Source organism: Strigops habroptila, chromosome W (assembly GCF_004027225.2).
Source record: "Strigops habroptila isolate Jane chromosome W, bStrHab1.2.pri, whole genome shotgun sequence".
Lineage (NCBI taxonomy): Eukaryota > Metazoa > Chordata > Aves > Psittaciformes > Psittacidae > Strigops > Strigops habroptila.
In genome coordinates this window covers 8,285,718-8,307,657 of record NC_044301.2, presented here as the reverse complement: position 1 = coordinate 8,307,657, position 21,940 = coordinate 8,285,718, and the positions used below count along the sequence as shown (strand labels likewise).

General features: G+C 44.7%; 1 long non-coding RNA gene across 1 annotated transcript; it reads right to left on the bottom strand.

The window, feature by feature from the left end:
- Positions 1-8,944: 8,944 nt before the first annotated feature.
- LOC115619098 lies at positions 8,945-21,569 on the bottom strand. The gene is made up of 3 exons (XR_003994916.1): positions 21,469-21,569; positions 20,506-20,513; positions 8,945-8,968 (listed from the first exon to the last, which is right to left on the bottom strand). It is a non-coding gene; the product is annotated as an uncharacterized LOC115619098 (long non-coding RNA).
- Positions 21,570-21,940: the final 371 nt, after the last annotated feature.

The following is a 21,940-nucleotide window of genomic DNA, read 5'->3' as shown; positions in this document are numbered from 1 at the left end:
TTCCTCCCTGTTTTTGCTGTAATGTGGACAGACATAATGACATTCCTTCCATCTTTAGGAGATTGACCTATTGTCAATGTATTGTGACACAGAGGAATCCTCCTGGGTAGAAAAAGGGTATTCTGGTATTCCTCTCCCCAGCACCAGTGCTCTGGCTGTACTATTGAGACACATGTTGGTACTGGTGAATTAGGCTCAGATAACTGAACAGCAAAGATAATATAAACCAGGAATCTTTTCCTGTCTGGTGTGTTTAGCCCTGTACCACGCTGGGTTATTCACATGCCAGGGGCTGGCTCTCAGGGCTGGTGTTACCATCTTGTCCCTGTGGGTTGACACCGATTGAGTTGTGGCTGATGGCTCAGGGGATGTTACCACAAACACAAATATTTGCCTTAGTTACTGAAATTGAGGCATTCGCATTCGAAGACCCCAACTGAAGCTCAGAAAAATTTTGTTACTTTTCCAAAGTCACTCCAATTTAATGGTTCTGTAAAAGGTACCAAAAGAATTGGGTTTTGACTGTAGATATTGCATTATGTGCTTGATCCCTCTGTGTGCTTTCCACTGTGAGGCATCCCACCAGTGAAAGAAATTGCTGAGCCCATGGTGTGTAAATATTTGTATTAAGCTATCCAAATTTAAAATCAAGACCTTAACAATAAAATAGTTACTGACCTTTTAGCTCATTTATAATTAAAAGCCATTCTAATATTGTGGATACAAATAATAGACAGATGTTTTCACAGATCAATGCCTTCTCCTGCTTTATAAGAAACATTTTGAAGTGAAATTACTGTGCCTTTAAGTTTAATAGGAAAATTTGATATTAGCAACTATACGTTGATCTCCATACATTTTTCAATTGTAAATTGCACTTTAAAAATGCAAACAATTATTAATATTGATTTGGACTAAAACAATATAAAATTTCAATATATTTCTGTCTCTTTTATGAATTACCCTGCACAGACAGTGTGATTATGATGAAAGAGTATTTGCACCTCAATTTCTTTTCATCAAGAAACCTTCAAGAGTGCTAGATGTATTCAGGCTGATAATGATAAACCCATGCATTCAAGGAAAATATGACTACCTTAAAAATCTCAACTGAAGCATAGCAAATTAATATTTCATACTATACATGCAGTTTTTATGCTAGCTGAACTTTTGTTATTAACAAATACTGATAATTTAGCTAGAATGCAGCTCACTGCCTGAGCCCTCTGTTTTGGTTGAGCATTGCACACAATTATAAAATTATGTCAATCCATCATTGCAATTTCCTGCAACTAAGCAAAGAGATGAATATATTCATGGCCTAGAATGCTGTAGGATGCCCATTTATTAAGTGCCATTAAAATCATGTTTCTATGCTGCGGCTGTAACAAACATTTCACAGCTCTGTTGGTAAGGGGGTTTTGAGCTTTCCTTCTGACCTCAGCTATCAGCTCAAGGCCTGTTTGCTAATTGCTTACTCAGATAGCCCAGCATCTCCCTGGAGACCTCATCCTGGGGACAGCCCTTCCCCATGCAATGCGGCAGCAGCCATGGCCATAAAGGTCTCTCCAGCAGATGCTCTCATTACAACACACAGGAGTGAGTGGAAAGGGGGTCCCACGAGAGCCCTGCGATATGTGGACAGAAGTACCTGAAAAACAGAAAACTTTTCTCCTGGGGAAAAGAGGTGTATTGAATCAGGACAAAATATCAAAGTGAGATTTTTGTAGAAATGGATTTTCAGGAAAATTTAATTTATTGGGCCTTTGTCGTGTTTTAAGCCCAGCCAGTAACTAGAGAAACATGCATCCGCTCGCTCAATCCCGCCCTTCGTCCCCCCCTGCTCCTGGAGGGATGGGGAGGAGAATCAAAAGAATGTAAATCCCACGGGTTGAGATAAAAACAGTCCAGTAACTAAGATATAATACAAAACTGATACTCGTGGGGTTGTATTTGGAGGACAGTGGACATGTGATGAGCCAGCCGTATGAGGGCCTCTTCTAAGCATGCAGCCGCATACCAAGAAGAAGATAAGAGGAAGAAAACATCTGCAGTCGGATACATGGGAAGAACACCAGGAATTAGGTGATCCAATAAGGACACTTACCGAGCTGCATGATTGCCTCGTGCAAGAGGGCTTTTACCAATCAAAAGGTGCGTGACCGCATGTAGAGATAGAAAACTCTGTATATAAAGGGATCGTGGGAACAATAAAGTGGCTTCTGCTTGATTCATATTGAATCGTGTAGGGTCCATTGTCGTCTCTCCTCAGCTATTGCTACTACCAATAATAATAATGATAAGAGAAATAACAAGGGGAGATATTAGAATTGCTCACCACCCACCGACCAATACCCAGCCCTACACGAGCAGCAACCTGCCCCTTCCGGCTAACTCCCCCCAGTTTATACAATGGCCACGACGTGCTGTGGTAGGGAATACCCCGTTGGCTAGTTTGGGCCAGGTGTCCTGTCTCTTCTTCCTCCCAGGTTCCCATGCCCCTCCTCCCTGGCAGAGCATGAGACTGAAAAAGCCCGGAGTGCTGGAGATGGGCATCTAGCCGATGGGCTATGAAAGTGTTATAGAGCAGGCAACAGCGTACAATTGAGTTCATTGGCTGTTTTCCCCCAAAATTAAATCTCCTTGAGGTACACATCGGACTTCCCTATCTTCCCGCATTACCCACTAAGTATATCCGGGTCCCTGAGCAAAAGCAATCCCACGAGTGGGTTTGTCTTTACAAGAAGCAGGAATAACCCAGACTGTCTTCCCCAGCAAATTCTTTATGTGCACCACAAGAAATTTATCCCCCTCTACGGTACGTAAAAGTTCTGACTGGCCTGGGCCAGCCCTGTTGGCAGATCCCCTACTGTTGACTAACAAGGTGGCTTTTGCTAAATGTGTATCCCAATGTTTGAAAGTCCCACCACCCATTGCTCTCAGTGTAGTTTTTAACAGCCCATTGTATCATTTGATTTCCAGAGGCTGGTGCATGGTAGGGGATGTGATATACCCACCCAATGCTGTGCTCTTTGGCCCAAGTGTCTATAAGGTTGTTGCGGAAATAAGTACCACTGTCTGACTCAATTCTCTCTGGGGTGCCGTGTCGCCACAAGACTTGTTTCTCAAGGCCCAGGATAGTATTCTGGGCAGTGGCGTGGGGCACAGCGTATGTTTCCAGCCAGCCGGTGGTTGCTTCCACCATGGTAAGCACATGGCACTTGCCTTGGCAGGTCAGTGGGAGTGTGATATAGTCAATCTGCCAGGCCTCCCCATACTTGTACTTCAGCCATCGTCCTCCATACCAGAGAGGCTTTAATCATTTGGCTTGCTTAACTGCAGCACGTGTTTCACATTCGTGAATAACCTGGGCAATAGTGTCCATTGTCAAGTCAACCCCTCGATCACGAGCCCGTCTATATGTTGCATCTCTGCCTTGATGGCCTGAGGTGTCATGGGCCCACTGGGCTAAAAATAATTCACCCTCATGTTGCCAATCTAAATCCATCTGAACCAGTTCAATCATAGAATCTTGATCCACTTGCTGGTTGTTCTGGTGTTCCTCAGTGGCCCGACTCTTGGGTACATGAGCATCTATGTGGTGTACCTTCATCACCAGGTTCTGCACCTGGGCAGCGATATCTTGCCACAGTGCAGCAGCCCAGATGGGTTTACCTCTGCATTGCCAGTTGCTCTGCTTCCATTGCTGCAATCACCCCCACAGGGCGTTTGCCACAATCCATGAGTAAGTACACAGAGAATGTACTGGACATTTTTCCTGTTCGGTAATGTCCAAGGCCAGCCAGATGGCTTTCACCTCTACAAACTGACTCCATTCACCCTCTCCTTCAGCAGTTTCTGCAACTTGTCACAGGGGACTCCACACAGCTGCCTTCCATCTCTGACGATTTCCCACAATAGGGCAGGACCCATCAGTAAACAAGGCATATTGCTTCTCACTCTCTGACAGTTGATTATATGATGGGGCCTCTACAGCACACATCACCTCCTCTTCTGGTGACATCCCAAAATCTTTGCCCTCTGGCCAGTCCATGATGACTTCTAGAATTCCTGGAAGACTGGGATTTCCTATTCAGTCTCGTTGTGTGATTAGTGCGGCCCACTTACTCCATGTAGCATCGGTTGCATGATGTGTAGAGGAGACCCTGCCTTTGAACATCCAGCCCAGCACAGGCAACCGGGGTGCCAGGAGGAGCTGTGCTTCAGTGCCAATCACTTCTGAAGCAGCTCGTACCCCTTCATAGGCTTCCAGTATCTCTTTTTCAGTGGGAGTATAGCTGGCCTCGGATCCTTTATATCCCCGACTCCAAGAGCTGAGGGGTCAACCTCGAGTCTCCCCTGGAGCTTTCTGCCAGAGGGTCCAGGTAGGAGCATTCTCCCCATCTGTGGTGCAGAGCTCATTTTTCACATCTTGCCCAGTCCGGACTGGTCCAAGGGCTACTGCATGAGCTCTCTCTTGTTTAATTTGTTCAAAGGCTTGTTGTTGCTCAGGGCCCCATTTGAAATCATTTTTCTTCCGGGTCACGTGATACAGAGGGCTTACAATCAGACTGTAATTTGGGATGTGCATTCTCCAGAACCCCACAACACCTAAGAAAGCTTGTGTTTCTTTCTTATTAGTTGGTGGAGACATTGCTGTTATCTTGTTGATCACATCTGTGGGGATCTGGCGATGTCCATCTTGCCATTTTATTCCCAAAAATTGAATCTCCTGTGCAGGTCCCTTGACCTTACTCCGTTTTATGGCAAAAGCGGCCTTCAGCAGGATTTGGATTATCTTCCTTTCTCAAAAACTTCTTCCGCTGTATTGCCCCACACAATAATGTCATCAATGCATTGCAGGTGTTCTGGAGCTTGCCCCTGTTCCAGTGCAGTCTGGATCAGTCCACCGCAGATGGTAGGGCTGTGTTTCCACCCCTGGTGCAGTCGGTTCCAAGTGTACTGGACGCCCCTCCAAGTGAAAGCAAACTGTGGCCTGCATTCTGCTGCCAAAGGGATTGAGAAAAATGCATTGGCAATATCACTTGTGGCATACCACTTGGGTGCCATTGACTCCAGTTCATATTGAAGTTCTAGCATGTCTGGTACGGCAGCACTCAATGGTGGTGTGACTTCATTCAGGCCACGATAGTCTACCTTTAGTCTCCACTCTCCATTAGACTTTTGCACTGGCCATATGGGGCTATTAAAGGGTGAGCGGGTCCTGCTGATCACTCCTTGGCTCTCCAGTCGATGGATCAGCTTATGGATGGGAATCAGGGAGTCTCGGTTGGTATAGTATTGCCACCAGTGCAACCCCACGACAGAAGGATCATCTGAGAAACCAGGCAAGGTGGACAGCTTCTTCATTTCCTCCATCTCCAAGGCAGCTATACCAAAAGCCCATCGGTACCCTTTTGGGTCTTTGAAGTACCCTCTCCCTCTCTCTATGCCAAGGATGCATGGAGCCCCTGGACCAGTCACAATGGGGAACTTTTGCCACCCCTTCTCAGTCAGGCTGATTTCAGCCTCCAGTACAGTCAACTCTTGGGATCCTCCTGTCACTCCAGAAATAGAAATGAGTTCCACCCCTTGATAGCTGGATGGCATCAGGTTACACTGTGCACCGGTATCTACTAGAGCCTTGTACTCCTGTGGGACTGATGTGCCAGACCATCTGATCCACACAGTCCAGTAAACCCGATTGTCTCTCTCCTCCCACTGGCTGGAGGCAGGGACCCTCTAATAGAGATCATAAGACTCTCCACCTACGTCTTGTAGAAAGGGATTAGTAGTCCTTATCACCGGAGTTGGAGTAAAATGAGCTCTTCCACTCCACCTGGGATGCTTCTCACCAAAGACTGGAGTGGCAACTTTCATGGGAGGATCATCCTTGACCATTGATTTCCTCTTCACGCACCCATTCCTCCAGAACTGAGGTAGGTTTTCCATTCCACTTTCACATATCTTCTCTGTGATCCTGCAGATAAAACCAGAGGGTGGCCTGTGGTGTGTACCTCCTATATCTTCTCTCTCGGGTAATAGGGCGCCTTCTGTTAATAGTTGAGACATGGGTTGGTACACGTGGGGAGCTGGATAGATTGGATAGATCGTCTTTCAATTGTTTGATCTCCTGGGTCAGGAGTTTCCACAGCTGAAATGATGGAAGAGGTGAGATATTGTCTTCGAACTCTAGGAGTTGATGACTCAATTCGTCCACTGTTGGTGGTGCTGCCTCGCTCCAAGTCACTGATGCCAATGAGTGGGCATATGATGATGGCGCACTCCGTGTAAGTTTCCGCCACATGGGTCATGTACATTCGACTTCTCTGGATCTACAGGTGCGTTCCTGGCATTCAGCCGACAATAGATCATCTCCAGAATGGCTGATTCCCTCAGGGACTGGATGCCTCTCTCTATCATGGTCCACTTGGCTGAGCAACACATAACATCATCCTTGTAGGGAAACCTTTCCTTCACAGCTGCCATGAGCCGCCTCCAAAGGCAGAGGGCTGCTTTCTCTTTTGCAATTGCTTTGTCATTTCCTCCTTCCCTATCAAGTGATCCCAGCTGCTTGGCTTCCCTACCTTCTAGTTCGTGACAGTCGGCCCCATTGTCCCAGCATTGGAGCAACCAGGTGACGATGTGCTCCCCTGGAAGACGGGTGAAATCTTTTCGCATATTCCACAGCTCAATCGAGGTCCGGAATCGGGAAGTTACCTCTTCCTCTGATTCCTGTAGTAATAACTCTCGTTCATATGGTGTCCCCTGTAGTGCGCACATTGGGTCATTGTCCTGGTTTCAGCTACAGCAGTCATTTTTCTCCTTCTTAGTAGCTGGTGCAGTGCTGTGTTTTTGACTTTCAGCCTGGGAACAACGCTGATAACACCCCAATGTTTTTAGTTGTTGCTAAGTAATGTTTACTCCCATCAAGGACATTTCAGTCTCATGCTCTGCCAGTGAGGAGGGGCAAGGGAAGCCAGGAGGAAGCAGAGACAGGCCCCCTGACCCAAAGTAGCCAAAGGGGTATTCCATACCACAGCACGTCATGCTCAGTATATAAACTGGGGGGAGTTACCCAGAAGGCCCAGATCACTGCTCGGGTTAGGCTGGGTATCGGTCGGCGGGTGGTGAGCAATTGTATCCTCTCCCCTTGTTATTTCCCTTATCATTATTATTAGTAGTGGTGGTAGTAGTGGTTTTGTATTATACCTTAGTTACTGTACTGCTCTTATCTCAACCCATGGGAGTTACAATCTTCCAATTCTCCTCCCCATCCCTCTGGGAGCGGGGGGAGGAAGAAGGGGGGGAGTCAGTGAGCAGCTGCATGGTTCCGAGTTACCGGCTGGGCTTAAACCACGACAGTCATCATCTTTCTTCACTGCACGGGTTGCTCTTTGTGTCTGTCCTTTGCTTTTCCCCTTGCTTATAGGGGCAACTGTTATTGGCACAGATTGGTCCTTTGGTTTAGCTGCAGTGTCTGTCACTGGCGTTGGAGTGGCTGCAGTGTCTGTTGTCGGGGGTGGTGTAGCTGCTGTGCTTGGGGGTTGAGTAGCTGCGTTGTCTGTTGCTTTGCCATCAGATCCAGGGACATCTTTTTCCTGCTCCTTACGGAATAGGGCCCTATAGGTGTAGGCCAAGCCCCAGCACGTTGCAGTGAGTTGTCCTTCTCTGGTATTGCCAGGATGACAGCACACCTCGTCTGAGCGTTTTGCTAATTTTTCCAGATTCTGCATTTCTTCAGGAGTGAAATTCCAAAGCACTGGAGGGGCCAACTGGCTTAAGTGCTTGCCCATACGATCCCACACACCCTGCCACTCGTGACTGTCCAACCTCAGGGACGATCTCTTGGTAGTATTCTTAAATACTCAATTAACCTTAGACAAGACCTGAGCCAGACCCTGCTTAGCTTCCGAGATAGGACAAGATCGGGCGTTCTCAGTGTGGTCACGCCGTAGGTAAAACATAGAGAGCATATGCAGCAACAAGCTAGTTCCCAGAAAAAGGAGGAGGATGCTTTCAAGGGCATTGAAAGGATATTCAGGATCTTCAACTTTTCCAGAATCTACTCCTACTGTAAATAACCTGGTTGGGGAGCAGAGGATGTAAGGGAATATCTCCTCCATAGGTTGACCCCCTGAGGGAAGAAAAAAGAAAGATGTGCAATTGTTAAAAATTCCCACTATATGCCTCCCAAAGTATAGAGGTGATGACCATGCTGTGAACGCATACCAGCCCAGTTTCATGATCAATGAATCTGCTGTATTACAAGTCATTACCATGAAGTACAGCAAAACAAGAACCTTAGCCCAGGCCCCGAATCCGATAAACACTAAAACAGCAAATACTGGGTGTAAGTAAGGTATGACATGCTGATACTCTGAGATCAAGCTCAAGAACTCCGAGAGAAAATATATCAACATTGTAATGAGTGACTCTTAATCCAAAATAATGAATGCTTATCACAAATACGATTAGACACACTCTGATCAGATCTGTCGTTATCTCAACCCTTCGTGCCCCAGCATTGGGCGCCAAAAAGAACTGTCGTGGTTTAAGCCCAGCTGGTAACTCAGAACCACACAGCCGCTCACTCACTTCCCCCCTTCTTCCTCCCCCCACTCCCAGAGGGATGGGGAGGAGAATCAAAAGAATGTAAATCCCACAGGTTGAGATAAGAACAGTCCAGTAACTAAGGTACAATGCAAAACTACTACTGCTACCACCAATAATAATAATGATAAAGGAAATAACAAGGGGAGAGGATACAATTCCTCACCACCCGCCGACTGATACCCACCAAGCAGCGATCTGGGCCTTCCAGGTAACTCCCCCCGGTTTATATACTGGGCATGATGTGCTGTGGTATGGAATACCCCTTTGGCTAGTTTGGGTCAGGTGTCCTGTCTCTGCTCCCTCCCGGCTTCTTGTGCCCCTCCTCCCTGGCAGAGCATGAGACTGAAATGTCCTTGATGGGAGTAAACATTACTTAGCAACAACTAAAAACATTGGGGTGTTATCAGCGTTGTTCCCAGGCTGAAAGTCAAAAACACAGCACTGCACCAGCTACTAAGAAGGAGAAAAATGACTGCTACAGCTGCACCCAGGACAGCCCTTATGTGGTGTTTTCATTGCGCTTGGCTGCTAACCACCTGAACGACTTGTGAACTGCCAAGGGTTTCCCAGGCTCGCAGAGGGCTCTAATTCTTCTCACTTCATCTTCTTCCTCTCCCCTCACAGCCATACACATTCCAGGAGGGCAGAGAGCTGGGGACTGTTAACCTCCAGCAGCCTGCTTGGAAAGCAGCTGTTAAACTCAATTCTTGCCAAAAGTGGACTTTGAGGAGAGTGCAGCAGGCAGCAGCCAGGTGAGCCTGCATTTTGATTCTCCCACGGAAAAATTCCAAGCTTCATTTTTCCACATAGAAAACTTGGGTTCTGTGAAAAGGGCATTTTCTTACTGAAAAACTTTCTGCTAGAGAATTCCCCAATCAGCTCTTTTTCTGGAACTTACTCCCACATAGACTGAAAATAACCCAAACTTGGTGACTTTCCAGTCATGTTACAAAAGCTAATGTTTTGCTAGAGTCCCAGGAGACAGCCAAGTTGTGCTACTTATATTAGGAAAGGGGTAGTAGCCAGCTAGCAAGTGTCTACAGGACTGGTTTGAATGCTGCTGGCCCTTAATTCAATCATGAGAAACTGAACATAAGACGGCAGTGTGTGCTCATAGACCAGAAAGCCAACTGTATCCTGGGCTGCATCAAAAGGAGTGTGACCAGCAGGTCGAAGGAGGGGATCCTGCCCCTCTACTCTGCTCTTGTGAGACCCCACTTGGAGTACTGTGTGCAGTTCTGGTGTCCTCAACATAAAAAGGACATGGAGCTGTTGGAGCAAGTCCAGAGGAGGGCCATGAGGATGATTAGGGGACTGGAGCACCTCCCATATGAAGACAGGCTGAGGAAGTTGGGGCTGTTCAGCCTGGAGAAGGCTGCATGGAGACCTCATAGCAGCCTTCCAATATCTGAAGGGGGCCTACAAGGATACCGGAGAGGGAATCTTCATCAGGGACCGTAGCGGTAGGACAAGAGGGAATCAGTTTAAACTTAAACAGGGGAAGTTCAGGTTAGATATAAGGAAGAAGTTCTTTACTGTAAGGGTGGTGAGGCACTGGAACAGGTTGCCCAAAGAAGTGGTAAATGCTCCATCCCTGGCAGTGTTCAAGGCCAGGTTGGACAGAGCCTTGGGTGACCTCGTCTAGTGTGAGGCATCCCTGCCCATAGCAAGGGGGTTGGAACTAGATGATCTTAAGGTCCTTTCCAACCCTAACCATTCTATGATTTATGATATATAAAGAATGATTAATAATATTAAGGCACTTAACCTTGAATAGTGTTGCAATTATTTTGATTGTGGAATAGAATCCAGAAAGCATTATGACTTACTATTTTTAAACCTCATTACTTTGGAAAGCATCATTCAAGAATTTTGATCACTTGAATTCAGTAAAACAGAAAAATTAAACAACACATGATTTTTCTTTACCTGACACAGGTGCTCTCTAGTGTGATTTCTCCCTTCTATGGGTAGAGTTATAGGTAGGTAACAGCAAGTGTCCTTGTGTTCCTTCATTTCACAGGTAATCTTGTTTCACTGTTTTATGCTCAGATGCCCATAAAAGTATAGTCACATCTCTGTTATTTCACATTATAATAGCATTGTGGTTTTGATTAAAGCAAGTCAATTTTCTTTGCCAAAATGGCTTTTTAACAAAATGATACCTTTCAGAAAATGTGTTCTTTGGACATAATTTTGTGATTTAAGAGGTGCTTTCCTTGACAACGTTGTGTCCTATATTGCCAAAACTAATACTGTGAATATTAGTATGATTCTTTAATACATACATGTTGCATCATATATACTGTATTGATACAAAATACTCTTTAGGACTCCAGCCTCCGTGAAAGAAAATGCAGCTGTATCAGTTTGATGCAGTAACTGCAAACCATAACACTTCTCAGCAGAGAGAAGTCCTAGTTTTAAGAAGGAAGGACATTCTTCCTGTTAATTTTTCGTTAGGTTGATCCAGATCCTGCCCAGTCACTATATACTCTTTAGCTAGATTAATTCTGGATATACAGCAGATTTTGTGCCTTCCAGTCTCAACAACTGAGGCCGACAGAGCTAATTCTGCATTGCCTGAGAACAGGCACCATGTAATGGCTACTGGTGATTCCCCAGAGGGTGTCTATTAAACAGGAGAGAGCATGTTAGCTCTCAGGTGGTGGGGCTCCGTTACACTAGAAGGATGTACAGCTAATAATGATACATCCTAGCTTTTCTGTGTTCTAATTCTCAAGGAAATCCTTTCATCTTCCTGGTTTTAGGTGATGAATTTTAGCATTCTTGGTATCTCCCAGGGGACATTTCCTGATACCTTAAACTGGTATCAAAATTCTCGCTCAAGTTCACTGAAAGCAACTTCTGGCTCCTTAGCAGTTTCTCTCCAGAATGATGCCTCTACTCATCCTAGCAAGATGGAAATACCCAGAGCCTGAAATCTGCCTTTTGGTAATTACTGTATGTCCTGCTGCCTCATCTGATGACAGCTCATGGTTGTGTGACTCCAATAGAGGAAAAACAACATAGGATTTGAAGAAATATATTTTTTAAAAGTCAAATCAGGCTGCACATTATTTCTATCCCACTTGCAATTAGCAGTGTGTGGGCTGATCACTAGCAGTAACCTGTGGTTAGAACTGAAACTTAGCTGTGCTGTTCTGGGTTTCACATGTTGCTGTAAAAGTTTAATCTAACAAACTAGAGAAGCCATTAAAGGAACTCCTGTGGTTCCAGATAGCAATGTTTCAGCTCTGCAGCCCTCTTCAGGGCTAACAATGACTGGAGTTTATGTACATTCACCACTGTGAAAATTACAGCTTTGCCCATAGACTAACTTGCTGTGTGAGCCTAAGAGTGGCTGAACCACAGTGTTAGATCCCCCAAATACCCAGGTATAACAGAGGGGTTAAGTGCACCATTTTAGACTTCATTCTGGACTTTCCCAGCTTCCAGCCAGCCCACTCCGTTACTTAAAAAAAAAAAAAGAGTTAATATTTTTTATCATAGTGGTAGGACAAGGGGTAATGGGTTCAAACTTAAACAGGGGAAGTTTAGATTAGATATAAGGAAGAAGTTCTTTACAGTGAGGGTGGTGAAGCACTGGAATGGGTTGCCCAGGTAGGTTGTGGATGCTCCATCCCTGGCGGTGTTCAAGGCCAGGTTGGACAGAGCCTTGGACCACGTGGTTTAGGGCAAGGTGTCCCTGCCCATGGCAGGGGGGTTGGAACTAGATGATCTTAAGGTCCTTTCCAACCTTTACGATTCTATGATTCTATGATTCTATGATAATTTGTTTGTACATATGAATTTTGCATCCCTTTTCAGCATCACGACTGTATTATTAAATGGTGCATTGCAACACAGAGGATCTGAGACCTCTTCAAACCATTAGCTCTGGTTTAAACATGCTTCCAGCACACAGTATGTGAAGAAAGCACTAAAGAGCGTCTTTCCCACATAAGATTGCTGTAACTGCAATATGATAATTGTGTGCAAAATATTATTAGAGATCAGTAAGCCAGAATGAATTGAGAGCATCAAGACTAACATAATTAATCTGTGCATCTGATGGCTAATGGTTGGTATGTATTTGTGTTTTAGAGACCTACTGAAACTTTAAAAAAAGCTATTTGGACTTGAACCATTAGTGGTAGCTTCTTTGTTGCCTCCATTTATCTTTTTCTCCTTCTTGCCTCACCCTTTTTTTCCTATTCTGCCTATGTATAATGAAGAACTTCCTGTTAAAGCATTTTAATGTCAAAGACATTAAAGTAATAACCCAGGGGACTTGGGAGACAATGCAGACAAACAGCAACCACAGGCGGAGAGCAGCAACTGTGTGGTGGAGGAATTTTCAAGCTGAATATACATGGGATATTTCTAAACTGTTCTGAAAAGTATCTAAAAAACCCAGCCTTATTTTTGTAGACTTATTTATCTGTAGAGGGATTCAGACCTCTGAAAAAAAGTAGGAGTCTATCAATCAGGAAAATAAACAACCCCCCAAAGTGAAGACCTGTCTGAGGTGGCGAAATGGTCAAGCCCTCTCAGCAGCATCACCTGACCCTCACTCCTGCAGCTCTTCCCTATTTAGCTGCAGGAAAGGGTGAAGCTGGGCGAACAGGTCCCTTTCTGTTAAATGTGGCTTGTATTACATACTTGCTTACCACTGACTAAAACAATAAGTCCTAATGATCAACACTATCTCTTCCCTTCACACTGAAACCCCCAATAAAACTCAGTCTTATCAGAGAAGAAATACACAAGATTGCAAATGAGCTGCTGAAGAATACAGTAGCACAGAGTGTAAGAACATGATCCTCTCTGAACTGGCTTCTTGTTTGGCTGAGATGCCTGAGAGGAACTGGAGGCTGCATCTTGCAGAATGAGAGAGGAAAAGAATTAGCAACTGTTTTCCTCCTACCTTGTTCTTCTGACTGTGGATTTGCTGCCCTTCAAAATGCACAAAGCATTGCTCCTCTCCAGACACTCAACTATTTGCTAGCTTGAGGCTTAAAAAAAAAAAAAGCCATGAATCTGTCTTTGGCTGTAGGTCTCCAGGCATGTAACCTTTACTTTATATGCCATGCTGGCATTTGTTGTCTAGTCTGCACTGTGTTTATCAGCCTCGCTTGCTGTGAGTATTGCAGTCTCTTAGATTCTTCTGTATTTGCTCTTTGCCACCCTCCCCCATAACTACAAAAATAAATTTCTGTCTTGAAGAAATAGCCCAAAAGGGCCTAGGCAATATTTTGTGCTGAATTCCTCTCCTTGGACCTTTATCTATCATTGGTGTATCTTTCAAGACACCTCTGGGGTTTGGATACTAATTTTCCATCATCATTAGCAAAAAGCTTATCCTCATGCTTCCTTTCATTAATGTCTAATACAAGAATGAGAAGAAGTGCTGTATATGCGCACTCTTTTTAACTTGATGATGCCATATGCAAATAATTAAACAAGGCACAGAAGCGATGGTTAAAAATTTTGCAAAACTTCCTCATTAAACTAAGCAATTATCTTCAAGGAGACATCTGAACCCTCTCCCTCCACACCCATGATAAAATCTCCACATCTTGCAGATGTTTAATTTTTGTCCAGGAGGAAAAAAATCACATTTAATTACCATCAAGGGTGAGGACAACATGGTGGGTGCATAGATGGTGACATTCAGTTTGTATCTGCCAGTGAGGTGGCTGTGACTTTGCACGTGATCTGTTTGGATATTGTATGCAATGCAAGGTCACAGCTCTATGCAAAATCAGTGGAAACATTAATTGATTTCTAGCTATGTCATGTGCTACTGTGACGAGAAAAAAAAAGGTTCATGAAACTCTAGAGCCATGATTTGCTGTTTGGTGGCCATACAACTGGAGCAGTTAATACTTCTAGCTGTCTCGTCCTGCCTGCTGCATTACACTGGCATAATGTCTTTGAGCTGGGTAGTGAACTGAGGAAACTGATTCAGCTGAGAAACAGTCCATAACAAAAGAATGGCACTGAAAGAAAGTCATATTCGTGGAGATAAATATATTCTCAAAAGCACTAAATTAAACCCCTCCATTTTCTGTTCTTGCAGCACAGTTTGTCTATGTAGTCACCAACACCGTCCCCGTCACTGTCATAGCTGAGATTTTCACAATCTACAGTTGTGAAAATGTTATTGCTTGCATTTTACAAATGAGAAACTGAGGCAGAGAAACCTGAAGAATTTGCCTAGAAAAGTGGGAAATCTGTGGACAGGAAGAGGCTGAGTTCGGACCTTCCACAGTTCAGGTTAATATTTCAGCTACTGAATCCTCCTCCTTTTCCTCAGTTACTGAAGAATAATGAAAAAGGTAAAATGTTTATTTTTATATCAGAGGAAATTGAATATGCAAATCTGAAAACAGGAATAGATTTTGGTTTTTTTTAAACTTACAACCAGAAGGTGTGTAAATCTGCCAAGCACTTCAGTTAAGCAACTGTTTCACACTAGCTAGTATGTAGGTTAGTGGTTTCAGCAAATACACAGATAATTAACTGCAACTCCTTTTGTTCTAGCTGACAACATAAAAGCAACAAGAGAAAGGAAGAAAATCACTGAGGAGTAGTGTGGCTTCTTGCAAGGTTTCCAGTGCAATATCCACAGGATTACACTGACGAGCTTTTCTAGTGCTAATTGAAGGGGTGTCAGACTGGCAACAGCAAAACCTGATGTATTTGCTGAAAAGGAACAATATGAGAACAAGTAGCTCAGATTTCCTTTCCTAGACACCAGCAAACAGTTGTGAAGGGAAGGGCACGTACATTTAGTCTTTCTCTTTCAGTGGAGGTACAGCCTGCTGCACTGGTGACTGAGAGGTGGGCAAGCAAGGAGGTTCTTAGGTGTTACCAAGGCTGTGGCACAGAAAAGCAATTTCCCTGTAGGGAAAGGAATCTAAGCAGGATAAGTGCAATACATAGCACTATATTATTATTACATATTATGTGCAGTATATAGCAAGAATATTGCTGCTGTCCCTCTGGAGAGTCTCTGCAGGTCTAAATGTGCACTCTGTTCGGTGAGAACTGTAAGGTGACGGTAGTTACCAGCTCCCCTTTTCCTCACTCCCTCCAGCAGTTGGTAACAGATTACTAAAGCACCGTATTGCAATAGTGAATCTTGTGGTTAGCAAGATGTAAATTAGTGAGGCATCTTCCAGAAAATAGGAAATACCTTAACTCAGCTTCTCCCAGGGTCACCTTGCATACATTACATTATTAGTGAAGTTATTATTAATTTTCTTTATTATAATGGCAAAACCAAAACTTTTATTTACATAACGAATTCTATAACAGAACAAGCAGTGACCGAGTTCCCCAGTGAGGTCTGTGAGGTGCTCAGCAACTTTTTTAGGTGAGCTCCTGATAGGTGTTTTATGAGGAGCAGGGTTGGCACTGCAGGATAAACGCAATTCTGAAGTTTCTGGAGTGGGCTGAGAGGTAGATGTGAGGTGTGTTTTAACAGGCAGCAGCAACAATCAGAAAACCACCACTGGCAAAAGAACTTGCTGAGGAGTCTGTTGCTGCAGACTTGTTTGCCAAATAAGTTATCTATAAACTCTGCCATCATTAAAATTCTCCACAGTGATAGCTGCGCTTTCCCTGGAACATTTTGTTGAAGCTTGCAAATGGAATTATCTGCTATGACTGCTCTTTCGAGCAGTGTAAATCTTCGACAACAGTCCTAAACAAACCTGTGATATACAGTGCATGGAACACCTATTTTTATAAATATCTCTGCAGAGGAACGCTACAGGTAGGAAGAAAAAATTACAACCAAGAAATGGCATTTCAAAATGTGTTCTAACTGTGCTTGCTCCTACTCTCTCTTGGCACTGTTCTCCATTAACCTAGCTCCAGCCCCTGGAAAGGCAAAGGTCACAGCTTTTATTTACATAACACAAAGTTTCTAAATAACAAGCATTAAAGAAGTGAGGCTTTGAGGGGGGGGGAAGTATGAACAAGAAATAAGTTTAGCCTCTGTGGCCAGAAAGATATCAGCATTGGGAATAATATGCCATTTTAACAGTGATACATAAACACTATCACCTGAATATAGCACAAATACTGGACTTCCCACTGGGAAATCATATCTCATTTCAGTTGAGGGACACCAAATTACTCTCTGTTGCCTTGTAAGTGCTTAGTGCTTGGCATCTCACCATGCACGAGACAACTGCATTTCTGCTTTAGGCTATGACTATTCCTCAGAGACCTGAAATGACTTCCCTGATTTTGGGTGTAATCCCAGGCACGAAGTGCTTCTTAAACTAATCCTAAACTACTATTGCATATAAATGTCCAAAACTGAATTTAGCGCCTGGAAAGAGAAGGAAATGTTTAGCAACAGCTCTTTAAGCACCCCATGTCATCTTATACTTTACAGTCTGGCCTCACATCATTGAGGTTTGGGTTGCTTGGGAAGGACCAGAAAGCTTTGCCATATCCCACTGCTGTAACTCAAGTCTGCTTCATCTTGCAGCACGTACGGGCACAAGGAACTAGTGTTTCTGTCCCGTTTCACAGCCTTTCTCATTCTAATGCTGCTCATTTTGGTGAGTTTTAAGATGAAACAATCCGATCAAGCAAAAGAACCTATAAAGTCGATGTGGGATGCATGGAGCCTCAGGACCAGTCACAATGGGGTGCTTTTGCCACTTCTTCCCAGTTAGGCTGATTTCAGCCTCCAGTACAGTCAACTCTTGGGATCCTCCTGTCACTCCAGAAATACAAATGGGTTCCACCCCTTGATAGCTTGATGGCATCAGGGTACACTGTGCACTGGTATCTACTAGAGCCTTATACTCCTGTGGGACTGATGTGCCAGGCCATTTGATCCACAGGGTCCAGTAAACCCGATTGTCCCTCTCCTCCACCTGGCTGGAGGCAGGGCCCCTCTAATAGAGATCATAAGATTCTCCACTTAGGTCTTGTAGAAAAGGGATTAGTATTCCTTATCACGGGAGTTGGAGTAAAATCAGCTCTTCCACTCCATCTGGGAAGCTGCTAACCAAAGACTGGAGCAGCATCTTTCTTGGGAGGATCATCAGTGACCACTGTTTTCCTTTTCAGTTCACGCACCCGTTCCTCCAGAACTGAGGTAGGTTTTCCATTCCACTTTCACATATCTTCTCTGTGATCCTGCAGATAAAACCACAGGGTGGCCTGTGGCGTGTACCTCCTATATCTTCTCTCTCGGGTAATAGGGCGCCTTGTGTTAATAGCTGAGATGTGGGACGGTACATGTGGGGAGCTGGATAGATAGTCTCTCAATTTTTTGAACTCCTGGGTCAGGAGTTTTTCCACAGCTGAAATGATGGAAGGTGTGAGATTGTCTTCAAACTCCGGGAGCTGATGACTCACTTCATCCACTGTTGGTGCCGCTGCTTCCCTCCAGCTCATTATTGCCAATGAGTGGGCATATGATTATGGCGCACTCCGTGTAAGTTGCTGCCACATGGGTCATGTACATTCGACTTCTCTGGATCTACAGGTGCGTTCCTGGCATCTGACTTACGATAGATCATCATTAGAACAGCTAATTCCCCCAGGTACTGGAGGCCTTTCTCTATTATGGTCCACTTGGCTGAGCGACACATAACATCGTCCTTGTAGGGAAACCTTTCCTTCACAGCTGCCAAGAGCCGCCTCCAAAGGCTGAGGGCTCATTTCTCTCTTGCAATTGCTTTGTCATTTCCTCCTTCCCTAGCAAGTGATCCCAGCTGCTTGGTTTCCCTACTGTCATGGCTTGAGCCCAGCCGGTATCTCAGAACCATGCAGCCGCTCGCTCACTCCCCCCCTTCTTCCTCCCCCCGCTCCCGGAGGGATGGGGAGGAGAATCGGAAGAATGTAACTCCCACGGGTTGAGATAAGAACAGTCCAGTAACTAAGGTATAATACAAAACCACTACTGCTACCACCAATGATAATAATGATTAGTGAAATAACAAGGGGAGAGGATACAATTGTTCACCACCCGCCGACCGATACCCAGCCCGACCCAAGCAGTGATCTGGGCCTTCTGGGTAACTCCCCCCTGTTTATATACTGGGCATGACATGCTGTGGTATGGAATACCCCTTTGGCTAGTTTGGGTCAGGTGTCCTGTCTCTGCTTCCTCCCGGCTTCTCCTCCTCCCTGGCAAAGCATGAGACTGAGAAAGTCCTTGGTCGGAGTAAACATTACTTAGCAACAACTAAAAACATGGGTGTTATCAGCGTTGTTCCCAGGCTGAAACTCAAAAAACACAGCATTGCACCACTACTAAGAAGGAGAAAAATGACTGCTATAGCTGAAGCCAGGACATCTACCTTCTAGTTCTTGACTGTCAGCCCCATTGTCCCAGCATCGGAGCAACCAGGTGACGATGTGCTCCTCTGGAAGACGGGTGAAATCTTTTCGCATATTCCACAGCTCGGTCGAGGTCCAGGATCGAGAAGTTACCTCTTCCTCTGATTCCTGTAGTAATAACTCTCGTTCAGATGGTGTCCCCTGTAGTGTGCGCATTGGGTCATCATCTTTCTTCACTGCACGGGTTGCTCTTTGTGGCTGTCCTTTGCTTTTCCCCTTGCTTATAAGGGCGACTGATACTGGCATGGATTGGTCCTTTGGTTCACCTGCAGTGTCTGTCACTGGGGTTGTAGTTGTTACCATAAAAGTCGGTCAGAGAAGCTCTCTAAGACTTGTTTTGGAGTTTTAGAAAGCAGGCATTCTTTATTGCAACACTGGGTAACACACATAAAGGTGAGTGCATCCGTTACTTGCCAGCAGCAGCTATATATTTAGCATACTCATGCATATGCACAGCTTTTCCAGGAAATGGTTTACATATTCATGAGATTTCCTGGAACTAATTATAATATTTGCTTTCTAATTATGCGTGTGCTTTCTTGCTAAGTGGATGTCTCTGGTGGTCATCAGTAGTCTTCCTCACTGTGTTTACTGCATGACCTCAGTGCTTGTGCATACTCGCAAGGTCCTAGTGCTGAGTTAGCAGTTGGTATGTCCTTGCTTCTGTTCCGTTCCAGTCTCTCTCCACATTGGGCACCACTCTTATCTTGAAGGCTGGCATCCTTGGTCTTATTTACTGTCTCCTTAGTTGTTATTAGTCCCGTGATGTTCCTTCCCCCGTCAGCCGAACATTCCTTTCTCTCTACGTGTTAGCAGGTTACAACAGTTTGCTGTATTTTACTATGTTAATTTAAAGCCACACACACTATTGTTAGTTTAAACCTATGACTTAAGCCTACAGAGTGGTGGTGTCTTTCACTGGGGTTGGAGTGGCTGCAGAGTCTCTTGTCGGGGTTTGTGTAGCTGCTGTGCTTGTCTCTGGAGTTGGGGGAGCAGCTGTGCTTGGGGGTTGAGTAGCTGTGTTGTCTGTTGCTTTGCCATCAGGTCCAGAGACATCTTTTTCCTACTCCTTACAGAACAGGGTTCTGTAGGCGTAGGCCAAGCCGCAGCACGTTGCAGCAAGTTGTCCCTCTCTGGTATTGTCAGGACGACAGCACACCTTGTTTAAGTGTTCTATTAATTTTTCTGGATTTCACATTTGTTCAGGGGTGAAGTTCCAAAGCACTGGAGGGGCCCACTGGCCTAGATACTTGCCCATACTATCCCACACACCCTGCCACTCATGACTGTCCAGCCTCGGGGAAAATCTCTTGGTGGTCCTCCTATATTGTCGTCTAACCCTAGACCAGACTTGAACCCGATACTGCTTAACTTTTGAGATCAGACAAAATAAGGTGTTCCCAGGGTGGGATGGCTGTGGGTAAAACACACTCCATATGTTTGCCAACATGCTGATCCCCAGCACAATCAGCAGGCAGGTCTCAAGGGTATTCAAAGGCCATCCAAAACCTTCAGAACTCTCAAATGCTGTTGCAAATAGCCTGGTGGGTGAGCGGGGGGTGTAAGGGAATGTCTCCTTCATAGGTTGACCCCCCAAGGAGGAAGAAAAAAAAAAGAAAAGGTGTGTAATTGTTAAAAATTGCCATTATATGCCTCCCAAAGTATAGAGGTGATGGCTATGCTGAGAACACATACCGGCCCAGTTTCATGATCAATGATTCTATTGCATTACAAGTCATTACCATAAAGTACAGCAAAATGAGAACCTTAGCCCAGGCCCCAAAGCCAATAAACACTAAAACAGCAAATACTGGCTGTAAGTGAGGTGTGACATGCTGAAACTCTGAGACCAAGCGCAACAACTCTGAGAAGAAATAAATCAACATTGTGAGAAGTGACTGTTAGTCCGGAACAATGAATGCTTATCACAAATACGATTAGACACACTCTGCTCAGATCCGTCATTATCTCAACCCTTTGTGCCCCAGGTTGGGTGGCACAAATAACTGTCCTGGTTTAAGCCCAGCCGGTAACTCAGAACCAGGCAGCTGCTCACTCACTCCCCCCCTTCTTCCCCCCCACTCCCAGAGGGATGGGGAGAAGAATTGAAAGAATGTAATCCCACGGGTTGAAATAAGAACAGTCCAATAACTAAAGTATAATACAAGACTACTACTACCACCACTAATAATAATAAAGATAAGGGAAATAACAAGGGGAGATAATATAAAACTAAAAGGGGAAAGGAAAAAACCCAAAACAATAAACACAAGTGATGCATAATGCAATTGCTCACCAACTCGCCAACCAATACCCAGCCCAACCTGAGCAGCAATCTGGGCCTTCTGGGTGACTCCCCCGGTATGACGTGCTGTGGTATGGAATACCCCTTTGGCTAGTTTGGGTCAGGTGTCCTGTCTCCACTTCCTCCTAACTTCTCATGCCCCTCCTCAAAGGCAGAACATGAGAGACTTAAAAGTCCTTGACTGGGGTAAGCATTAGCAACAACTAAAAACATCGGTGTGTTATCAGCATTGTTCTCAGGCCAAAGTCAAAAACACAGCACTGCACCAGCTACTAAGAAGGAGAAAAATGACTTTTACAGCTGAACCCAGGACAGGGATAATGACGGTCCAAGTGTTGTCTTATAGAGCAGGTAACAAATATAGTAGGTCTTATCTAGAAGAAACAATTGCATTCTACTGTCCTAAGGAGATTCGGAACTATAACCCAATATCAAGGTTATGATGCTGCTCTACTGAGTTAGCCAATATATGCTCAGCTATCACACCTTTAAATAATGCAGAACAGGTATGATAGATCCAGTCATGTGCTCTGGAGCTTGTATCATTTTCTACCCGTATGGAAGATGACTTTTGTCACCCTGTTAGAAATCATAACGTTTGATTAACAGAAGTTTAATCAAGTTTTAATTAATACATAC